Source organism: Dendrobates tinctorius, unplaced genomic scaffold (assembly GCF_039654945.1).
Source record: "Dendrobates tinctorius isolate UK_male_01 unplaced genomic scaffold, ASM3965494v1 ptg000273l, whole genome shotgun sequence".
NCBI classification, from domain to species: domain Eukaryota; kingdom Metazoa; phylum Chordata; class Amphibia; order Anura; family Dendrobatidae; genus Dendrobates; species Dendrobates tinctorius.
In genome coordinates this window covers 1,295,001-1,301,264 of record NW_027361940.1, presented here as the reverse complement: position 1 = coordinate 1,301,264, position 6,264 = coordinate 1,295,001, and positions in this window count along the sequence as shown.

Genomic DNA, 6,264 nt, shown 5'->3' with positions numbered 1-6,264 from the left:
GGCGATAAACGACCGCCACTCGTAAGGAGAAGGGCTTAAAGAGTCTGACGGCGTGGACTTCAAAGGAAGGAAATGTAAGTGAGGGAACTGGGGGGATGACCTGGAAAGCACATTGTGATGAAAGGAGCAAACCAACACCTCCACCCTGTCTGTTCTCAGGTCTGGGGGTATGTGAAAATTTTAGCCCACCAAACGAGAGAGCGGCAGCAGCGGTGGTGTCTGAATGCTGGTTCCAGGTTTCTGTAATAGCCAGAAGGTTAAGGGAATTAGAGAGAAAAAGATCGTGAATGTAAGTCAGTTTGTTACACACAGACCGTGCATTCCAGAGAGCACATTGGAAAGTGAGAGGAGAAGGCATGCACTGAATGTTAATAAGATTAGCAGGGTTTCTATATGCAGATGGAGGAGAGTAACGTATGCTGGTGGAGGGAGGCCCAGGGTTGGGGGAGATGTCACCTGCAACTATTAAAAGGAGAAAAAACAGAAAAAGCAGGTGGTGGGATGATTTGTATGAACGTTTTGAGTGCTGCATGGTGGTTTTGGATGGTTTGGTGTGGGTAAGAAATGTCAATAGAGCCTCAGAGTTATACATGGGAGAGGGGAAAAGGGAGGGGTGGATATGCAGAGAGTGCACAGAATGTGTAAAAGGGCAGGCGAGTTGTTAGAAAGCAGAGGTGAAGACAAAAAAGCAGCAGGTTGATATGATCAATGCATATGTAGTACGACTGACCAAGAAGCATGCGTGCATGAAAAACTTATGCACCTTACCTGTCCAACTGCATTGTCTAACTGCAAAACACTTGATCCCGTTGCACTTAATATCTGTTGCACGCGTGAGCCCGCACGCGTGCTATCCCAACCAGAGCTAAATATATATGAAATGAAATGTCTGCTAGCTTCAGCCACCAAAAGGCCACAATCAGTAATTAACCAATTAGCACAAGGCCAGAGCAGGCATTACTATGCAGGGTAAATAACTAACGCTGGACAAGGCCATCAAACAGAGAAAGGGAAAAAAACCTTTCTACACTTCAAAGCAGAAACCAAATAGTTAAAAAAAAAAAATAAATAAAAAAAATAAAGACCCACCACAGGAGTGATGGAATGAAATACCATAAAAATATCTGGCAATATATGATGCAGTTCACACTTGTCAGACAGCATACATGGATGATGGAATGAAATACCTGTGTGAAGAAGAGAAGAGAGGAACATCAGCTTCAATGCATTGTCTAACTGCAAAACACTTGATCCCGTTGCACTTAATATCTGTTGCACGCGTGAGCCCGCACGCGTGCTATCCCAGCCAGAGCTAAATATATATTACAAGGTTATATTATAAGGTTACATCGGGGGCTTATCTACAGCATTACAGAATGCATTACAGAATGCTGTAGATAAGCCCCTGATGTCGGTGCCGGCAGCTCAAATTCTAAAAAAGGGTGACAGATTCCCTTTAATACCACATACAAGGGACAAATATCGTCACACCATAACCAGACCACATATTACCACCACATAGTCACCGAATAATAACACATTCAAGGTACAAATAGCACCACACCATGTCCAGATCACATATTACCACCACATAGTGACTGAATAATAACACATACAAGGAACAAATAGCGCCACACCATGTCCAGACCACATATTACCACCACATAGTGACTGAATAATAACACATACAAGGAACAAATAGCGCCACACCATGTCCAGACCACATATTACCACCACATAGTGACCGAATAATAACACATACAAGGAACAAATAGCGCCACACCATGTCCAGACCACATATTACCACCACATAGTGACTGAATAATAACACATACAAGGAACAAATAGCGCCACACCATGTCCAGACCACATATTACCACCACATAGTGACTGAATAATAACACATACAAGGAACAAATAGCGCCACACCATGTCCAGACCACATATTACCACCACATAGTGACTGAATAATAACACATACAAGGAACAAATAGCGCCACACCATGTCCAGACCACATATTACCACCACATAGTGACCGAATAATAGCACATACAAGGGACAAATAGCGCCACACCATGTCCAGACCACATATTACCACCAGATAGTGACCGAATAATAGCACATACAAGGAACAAATAGCGCCACACCATGTCCAGACCACATATTACCACCAGATAGTGACCGAATAATAGCACATACAAGGAACAAATAGCACCACACCATGACCAGACCATATATTACCACCACATAGTGACTGAATAATAACACATACAAGGAACAAATAGCGCCACACCATTACCAGACCATATATTACCACCACATAGTGACTGAATAATAGCACATACAAGGAACAAATAGCGCCACACCATGTCCAGACCACATATTACCACCACATAGTGACTGAATAATAACACATACAAGGAACAAATAGCGCCACACCATGTCCAGACCACATATTACCACCACATAGTGACTGAATAATAACACATACAAGGAACAAATAGCGCCACACCATGTCCAGACAATATATTACCACCACATAGTGACTGAATAATAACACATACAAGGAACAAATAGCGCCACACCATGTCCAGACCACATATTACCACCACATAGTGACCGAATAATAACACATTCAAGGTACAAATAGCACCACACCATGTCCAGATCACATATTACCACCACATAGTGACTGAATAATAACACATACAAGGAACAAATAGCGCCACACCATGTCCAGACCACATATTACCACCACATAGTGACTGAATAATAACACATACAAGGAACAAATAGCGCCACACCATGTCCAGACCACATATTACCACCACATAGTGACCGAATAATAGCACATACAAGGGACAAATAGCGCCACACCATGTCCAGACCACATATTACCACCAGATAGTGACCGAATAATAGCACATACAAGGAACAAATAGCGCCACACCATGTCCAGACCACATATTACCACCAGATAGTGACCGAATAATAGCACATACAAGGAACAAATAGCACCACACCATGACCAGACCATATATTACCACCACATAGTGACTGAATAATAACACATACAAGGAACAAATAGCGCCACACCATTACCAGACCATATATTACCACCACATAGTGACTGAATAATAGCACATACAAGGAACAAATAGCGCCACACCATGTCCAGACCACATATTACCACCACATAGTGACTGAATAATAACACATACAAGGAACAAATAGTGCCACACCATGTCCAGACCACATATTACCACCACATAGTGACTGAATAATAACACATACAAGGAACAAATAGCGCCACACCATGTCCAGACCACATATTACCACCACATAGTGACCGAATAATAGCACATACAAGGGACAAATAGCGCCACACCATGTCCAGACCACATATTACCACCACATAGTCACCGAATAATAGCACATACAAGGAACAAATAGCGCCACACCATGTCCAGACCACATATTACCACCAGATAGTGACCGAATAATAGCACATACAAGGAACAAATAGCACCACACCATGACCAGACCATATATTACCACCACATAGTGACTGAATAATAACACATACAAGGATCAAATAGCGCCACACCATTACCAGACAATATATTACCACCACATAGTGACTGAATAATAACACATACAAGGAACAAATAGCGCCACACCATGACCAGACCATATATTACCACCACATAGTGACTGAATAATAACACATACAAGGAACAAATAGCGCCACACCATGACCAGACCATATATTACCACCACATAGTGACTGAATAATAGCACATACAAGGAACAAATAGCACCACACCATGACCAGACCATATATTACCACCACATAGTGACTGAATAATAGCACATACAAGGAACAAATAGCACCACACCATTACCAGACCACATATTACCACCACATAGTGATCGAATAATTGCACATACAAGGAACAAATAGCGCCACACCATGACCAGACTCTATATTACCACCACATAGTGACTGAATATTCCAATACTGATCATTAAATAAAAAAACAATAATAAGTGCCATTGTATACAGTAACTCTGTATTTACTGGCAGTGTACAGGTAATGCAGTGATCACCAGTGACATTATACACAGGAGCTCTGTATATAGTGTCAGTGTACAGGTAATACAGTGATCACCAGTGACATTATACACAGGAGCTCTGTATATAGTGTATAGTGTACAGGTAATACAGTGATCACCAGTGACATTATATACAGGAGCTCTGCATATAGTGTATAGTGTACAGGTAATACAGTGATCACCAGTGACATTATACACAGGAGCTCTGTATATAGTATACAGTGTATAGGTAAGGCTACTTTCACACTTGCTTTTTTTTGCAGCGTGTTTTTCCCGCAAAAAACGCAGGGAAAAACGCATACAAACGCATACAAATGCTGCGTTTTTTTCAAGCATTTTTATGCGCATGCATGAAAAAAACGCAGCATTTTTATGCGTTTGTATGCGTTTTTAGTGCATTTTTACCGCGTTTGTGTTTTTTTCCAACATTAGTTGGCCTCACCAAAAATATCAAGATAGGGTTAGGATTAACACTAACCCAAACCATGACTTTACTAACCCTAACCCTTAACCAAACCATACTAACCCTAACCCTTAACCAAACCATACTAACCCTAACCCTTAACCAAACCCTACTAACCCTAAACCCTAACTAACCCTAAACCCTAACCCTTAACTAAACCATACTAACCCTAACCCAAACCCTAACCCTAAACCCCCTTAACTAACTCTAACCCAAACCCCTAATTTCCATTGTCTAGCCAATGGTCAACAAAAAAACGCATGCACAAAAAAACGCATACATGAGCATGCCAATGCGCACGTATGCACACCCATAGACTTACAATGGGTGTCTTGCTGTAAAAAAACGCATTGCGCGCGCATGCGTTTTTTTGAGGCAAGTCGGACGCCCAAAAAATGCAACAGGATGCATTTTGTGCGCCCGAGCGCACACCACAAAAAAACGCATGCGCGTAAAAACGCATACAAACGCATGTGTATGCACACATAAGTACATCCCATGCAAAATATAGGGAAAAAAAGCGCATGCGTTTTTTAGCGCTAAAATACAGCGCAAAAAAACGCAAGTGTGAAACCAGCCTTATGCAGTGATCACCTGTGACATTATATACAGGAGCTTTGTATATAGTGTCAGTGTACAGGTAATACAGGGATCATCAGTGACATTATACACTGGAGCTCTGTATATAGTGTCAGTGTACAGGTAGTATAGTGATCACCAGAGACATTATACACAGGAGCTCTTTATATAGTGTATAGTGTACAGGTAATACAGGGATCACCAGTGACATTATACACAGGACCTCTGTATATAGTGTATAGTGTACAAGTAATACAGGGATCACCAGTGACATTATTCACAGGAGCTCTGCATATAATATGCAGTGTATAGGTAATACAGTGATCACCGGTGACATTATACACAGGAGCTCTGTATATAGTGTCAGTGTACAGGTAATACAGTGATCACCGGTGACATTATACACAGGAGCTCTGTATATAGTGTATAGTGTACAGGTAATACAGGGATCACCAGTGACATTATACACAGGACCTCTGTATATAGTGTATAGTGTACAATACAGGGATCACCAGTGACATTATTCACAGGAGCTCTGCATATAGTATACAGTGTATAGGTAATACAGTGATCACCGGTGACATTTTACACAGGAGCTCCGTATATAGTGTCAGTGTACAGCTAATACAGTGATCACCAGTGACATAATACATAGGAGCTCTGTATATACTGTAAATGTACAGGTAATACAGAGCTCACCAGTGACATTATGCACAGGAGCTCTGTATATAGTGACAGTGTACAGGTAATACAGTGATCACCAGTGACATTACACACAGGAGCTCTGTATATAGTGTATAGTGTACAGGTAATACAGGGATCACCAGTGACTTTATACACAGGACCTCTTTATATAGTGTATAGTGTACAAGTAATACAGGGATCACCAGTGACATTATTCACAGGAGCTCTGTATATAGTATACAGTGTATAGGTAATACAGTGATCACCGGTGACATTATACACAGGAGCTCTGTATATAGTGTCAGTGTACAGGTAATACAGGGATCACCAGTGACATTATTCACAGGAGCTCTGTATATAGTATACAGTGTATAGGTAATACAGTGATCACCAGTGACATTATACACAGGAGCTCTGTATA